This window comes from Megalops cyprinoides, chromosome 6, assembly GCF_013368585.1.
Source record: "Megalops cyprinoides isolate fMegCyp1 chromosome 6, fMegCyp1.pri, whole genome shotgun sequence".
NCBI classification, from domain to species: Eukaryota; Metazoa; Chordata; class Actinopteri; order Elopiformes; family Megalopidae; genus Megalops; species Megalops cyprinoides.
In genome coordinates, this window is record NC_050588.1 from 15,471,818 (window position 1) to 15,477,859 (window position 6,042).

Below are 6,042 nucleotides of genomic sequence, written 5' to 3' on the forward strand. Positions count from 1 at the left end.
TGATATTAAGGACCAAATCCAATGGCACTGTTTTTATTAAAAGTGTACGTATGTGTGTACATGAATATGCATATCTATATAGGTAAATATACTAGTAAATACACTGAATCTTAATATTTTTACAGATTACAAGAGCACGATACCATTTTTTTAAATACATATATTGCTATTTTTATATAATGTACACCAAAATTAAAGTGTCAGTGAAAATGTCTTTGTATGTCTTTCAGCTGCCATATAGTGTTGTTTTCAGGCTGTTTGATCTATAATCTGAATTCTGAGTAACTCTGTTTTGTAAGATAACTACATGCTGCCCATTCTGAGACTCAAGCACCCTGTTATGTTTCCTTTGCTCTGTCTTTTAAACACCTGCATCTGTGCGAGTTATCCGGACCAGCAGAGTCCTGGGACATATGGCAGTCTCCACAAGATTCTTGTTATAAGGGCATTTTTGTTGTCATGAATACTATTGGTCTTTTACATGTCATGCATTTTTTGCTTATTGTAGAAGTGCTTTCCTTTGCAATAGCATTAACATTCAATGTGAAATGAATGTGTCTGGCTTGATTTCTTGATCCTAATTATGTCTGTAATAGCAAACTTGTCCACAGGGTGTTGGAGTGAGTTACTGGACAGTCGTGTGTTTGCTAGTTTTAGTTCATACCCAATTCCTCCAATGTTAATTTGTCCAACATCTGTACATTTGGTGGTATGAGTACAGACTGTGATTAATCATTCATGACAATATAAAATGCAAGCTGATTGGGTTGATTGTGTAATCAAGAGGAAAATTTAGGGTAAAAAAATAAAAGTGTACACATGATCCAAAGTGTAACTGCATTTCACAACTCTACTCAACTCTAATAACCCCATCCTGTTGATCATGTGTTTGAGGATATTAATATCTAAATGTGAATGGTTGTTCAACCATTACCAGGTGACACACACAAATTAGACATTGTTACTGAAACTTTGTAGATCATCTGTTCAGATATATCATTATTTAACCTGAATAAAAATCAAGCTAGATTGAAGGCTTCAAAGGACCCAGCACAAATGAGTTGTTCAGACTATAGGGCAACCTGGTTAGATGTCCTTGTTTTTAATTGAGATTGGAAAGTCTGCTTCAGTATTATGTAACATTATTACTGTACAGAGTACTCTGTATGGTATCATAATTAAAATTGAATAATCCCCAAATGCATAGTTCTAAGTTCTAAGGCTAAAATTTTCAACCTTTTTCTGTTGCAAAGATTTATTTTGTTATTATGTGTTCTATAATCCTATCTCTTCTAAAAAAACAAGAAACATGTACATTAGTGTGTCATTCTATATATTACCTTCTAAAACATGTCTTAGTCGCTTTATGACAGCAGTAACTAATGCACTAAGTTGGCATGTGGGTATGTTTTGGTCTGTACGCTAATAAATGTCCTTCTGTTTTTGCTGTTTGCTTAATTTCATCGGGCTCAAGGAGGAAGCCAATTATATGCCACTTCAGATGCCTTTGAAATTACATGTTTTACATATCAGAATCTAGAGAGAGAAATTCAACATTCAGCAGTGCCTGTTTTGAAATACAAAATGGATCTGACCCATGGATCAGGGTATTATTGATAATTTTCCCACCTTCAAGTATCAGTTGAAATCTTTCCAATACACCACAATTTTGTTTTTCCTGCTTGGTAGTCATTCTATTCACGCTGTTGGAAGTTTTAGTGTGGTGGCAATTATTGTGTCCACCGGGTGGCGCCATCACATTAAATTATTTACAAAAATTTGATAGAATGAGCATGGGGGACTAGAATAGAATTGTTTGGACTAGAATAATTGTGCAAACAGGACATCAGTATCATCTGTGGAGTATCCATCATCAATGTCACATTAGCCAGCATACTTCCTACTTGTCATTTCTGACAGTGACAAGTGTTTTCCAATTACCCATTCATAAAAGTTTAATAGCTTCTCAAAGCAACCATTCAGAGAGACCCCCTAGTTTTTAGGTTTTATTTTTTTTTTCTTTCTTGCAGTCATTATTAATGGTTTGTAACAATTTGTTCCATAATAGAGTCAACCTTAAGTAATTACATGGGACCCCTAGCCTTCAGTAATTTTTCAAATATTAATGCAAACTGGTAAGGTATTTCAACTTACATTTGTTAATGCATGGTTAAACTGAGGGAGTAAGAAGTTCACAAAACAATCAAGGCACAGGAATCATTCCTGACTGACAAGCCTGGCAGAGGGCAGGGAGGTAAAGAGAGCTGGATGGACACACGGTGTAGGGGTGCAGACGGGGGTACTGAACTCACCTGCCCATTGCGGCCATTTATGGTCTATTAACTTACATTATTAATTTCCTTCACACACACACTGATTCAGGGAAAGTTACAAGGTTTACATTTCTACATGTTCTCCATTTACACAGCTGGTTATTTACTCACACAGCTAATTCAGATCAAGTATCTTGCACAAGGGCACAATGACAGCTCTCCACCTGTGAATAAAATAACTTGCAGTCTTTGGGTTATAAACCCAGCTCCTTAATTCATATGTTAACTCATAGCTTCATATGTCTATATAATCTGCTCAACTGTTAGAGCCATGTGGTTCCTGAATGGCACTAATAACAATGAACGTCAAATGATCCTGAACCATCTTTAGAGCTCTTGAGATGATATACACTGCTGTAGTAATTGGAAATAAAGAGGACTCACTAAGGCCAGACTCTCAATACATGTAAGAGTCTCTCCTGAAAGCATTTACACAGTTATGTCATAATTTTCTAGCTTCATACCAGACTGCCATTATTTTTCTTGGATAGAATCAGTAACTATGCTTTATCTATCTATCTATCTATCTATCTATCAGTCTGTCTGTCTGTAAGTATGGGAGCTACATAGTTGTTTGGATTTGTTGTTTCAGAGCTTCAGATAGGTGTGTTATTCACACCTTGCAGTTGAGTTATGTTCAGTCACATGTTCAGTTATGTTCAGCTGAGAGAAAAGGGCAGTGGATTCTATATCTTTAGAAACATCTTGTTTGTGAAAAAAGTGCAAAACAGTCCACTACCTCCCTAGGAAGGTAGTTTTTAGAGCAGGGGTGTCCAAACCTCTCCTGGAGGGCCACTTGTCCTGCATGTTCTGCAGATCTCTCCCTGCTCCAACACAGCTGATTCAAATGATCAACTCGTTATGAACTCCTGAAGCTGCTGAATAACAAACTGATCATTTGAATCAGCTGTGTTGGAGCAGGGAGAGATCTAAAACATGCAGGACAAGCGGCCCTCCAGGAGAGGTTTGGACACCCCTGTTTTAGAGGAATTGTGACCCAGGGGCAGATGTGGAAAACCCCTGCTTCAGGAAGTAAAAGTCCTGCCACATATTTGTTCCACCCATGCACTACACCAGCTGAATTTAATTAGCACATCTCTTCAGCTAGGCGGAGGAGCTATTTAGTGAAATCACCTTGTTTAGTGAATGGCTAGAAGAAATGCATGGTAAGACTTTTACTTTCTGAAGCTGGGGTTTTCCACCTCTGCCCAGGGCCTTCCTCTCGCACTGTCTATGAACTTGTGAAAAATGAGAAAGGACGACTGTGCCAGGTGAAGGTAACAGTGGGTCTGTGCTGTGGACACCACGCTTTGACTCTGATTTTCCAATTCTGTGGACAGGCACAGGGCAAGCACAGACCAGATGTGTACATACCTGATAAAAGCTACAAACAAAAGTTTTGTTATTCTGTCTGTAATATGCAATGTGTGTGTGTGTGTGTGGTGGTGATCATGTGGGGAGATGGGGGTTGGTCTGAGAGGAAGGATGTGGAATTGAGGACATTCCATGTTTTGTGGTATGTGTGGGAGGGGTGTGCATGCTTAATGAACTGCAACACCAAGCCTGGCGAATTAACTTGGTTTGTGGAAATACCTGTTGTATACACAAAAGAGCAAAGCAGTGTTTGTTGAAAAAAAATGCAGCAGACAGACTGGCTAAGGATGTGAATGTGTCTCACATTCTGTGGATTCAGTCTCCCGAAACCTGCAGGTTAGGACCTATGGTGACATTCCACTGGGTGTGTTGGAGGTGTGGGGAGAAGGGTGACCTTCCCAGGGAGATAGGTCCTTCCATTGTGTCCATCCTTTTCTGTGCAGAGATCCAATAGCTGCAGCCTTCCAAACGGTGTCCCACACTCCCCAGTATACAGCAGCTGGTGGAGTAAAGCAGGAACACAACATGAGGGAGCATTCAAAGTCCGTAACCCGGGGAACCAGAAAAAGGAAAAACAGAACTGACATTGTTTGTGCTCTAAATTGCACAATAAATTTAAATACTATGACGTAGTAGCTTAATCATTTAACGCTGCAGAAGGCATGTCCTGCATGTCTTCCTTTCGACAGCCAACGCGTAGTCATGTACAACGATTGATGCAAAATGATGCCTCTTCGGTCAAGCACAGTACTAACACAGAACGCATAAATTCAGTCACTAAAGGGTGTTCTAGAGATTATGAAATATGCTTTGCATCTTCAAAAAGCACGCTCCATTGAGTCTTTAAATTAAAAAATAATAATAACCCATTTAAACTCAAAACGGTGAATTTCAGCTGTAACCGTAGAGATTCAGTTGTAATGTATACATATCTCACAATATTGCGCAACTGCAATTATGTCGATGAAGTCTGCAGTGGTGTTTACAAAAACTGCACGCACGTAGGCCTGTCATTCAGAATGAATTTCTTTGTAGGGGCTTCAGTTCAGAGAAATTATTCCAAACTTGATAACGTTACCGTTCCCCATTACTTCCCACTTTCAATATTTTTACTGGAATGCGTAGGCTACTTTTACTGGATGCCTCACTCAAATATTTTAATAGCGAGTTGCACGTTTCGGTCGAAAGACACATCGACTATGAGAAATTGAGTTAGTTTTCTGACTATAAGGGTAGCGATTTTTTTCCGAATGGCAGGGAAACAGGAGCTTACGGGGCTAAACAAACACTTGCGCGGCTTAGCCGTTAATTAGCTACGCAACCATAACAATGTCAAGGCCAGCGATTCAGAGTTCTAATCTCATTCCTTCCCCTTAACTTCCCCTGGACCGCGGCCCGCAGGTCCGCTGTCTGGGGCCGGATTTCTGTGCCGGCCGCTCGAAGCCAAATCAAAACGGCGCGATTCCGAAGAGATATGACAAGTCTGCTGACCGTGCACTCTCCCACAGAGGCCGAGCCGCCGAACGTGTCATGAAGAGTTATGAAAAGAATTAACCACGCCTCAGCCTTGACATCAGTTGAAACGGTTGTCGGTTTTAAAAAGAAAAAGCTGTCTGTACACACCCATTGTCATCGTTCATGGTAAAGGCTACTTGCACAACATGCATTATATCGTACAATATAATTCTAGTATATGCTGTGTAATTTCAATGGTTGCGTTGCCTCCCTCATAGGTCTATACTGAAGATTCTCTACTAAATTACATATCAAATTCTCAAATTTCAGTGTCATGATGCTGCCCGTTATGACCATAAACAAAGTGGAATTGGCATGCCGTGGGTGACTGTGTAACTGGTGCTGTTGAAAATAATGGCAGCTCTCAGGAGTCAAAAGGTCATTGGTATTCATCAAAAAATCAACAGGAGGCTGCGGTCCTGGCATGCACACTCCACTGAAATGCCCAGTTGTTCAATGACCTATCAAGAGCTTATTTATTACTTTTTATTGGCTCTAATGGGTATTATCTTAACTGAAAGCAAAGCAAAAAGTGTTTCTCTAAATGAATGCTCCTCTTGACAGATTCACCTGTGGCAGGAGAAGCTTCTTGGTTTATGTCATTTGTGATTTCTTCACAGACATTTTATGAGGTGCTGCACAGTCATTCCTGTTACGTAAGAAGAAAAAAACATTGTCAAGCTCATATATTTCTTGTTGTTACAAAGGCCTGAAAACAGCTCACAGTATACACTCAGATACCAAAGTACTTTTTTATCTTGTGCGTGTTAGTAAAATGTACCATACATGTGGTTTTGAAACCACAAATAAACCATTTGAC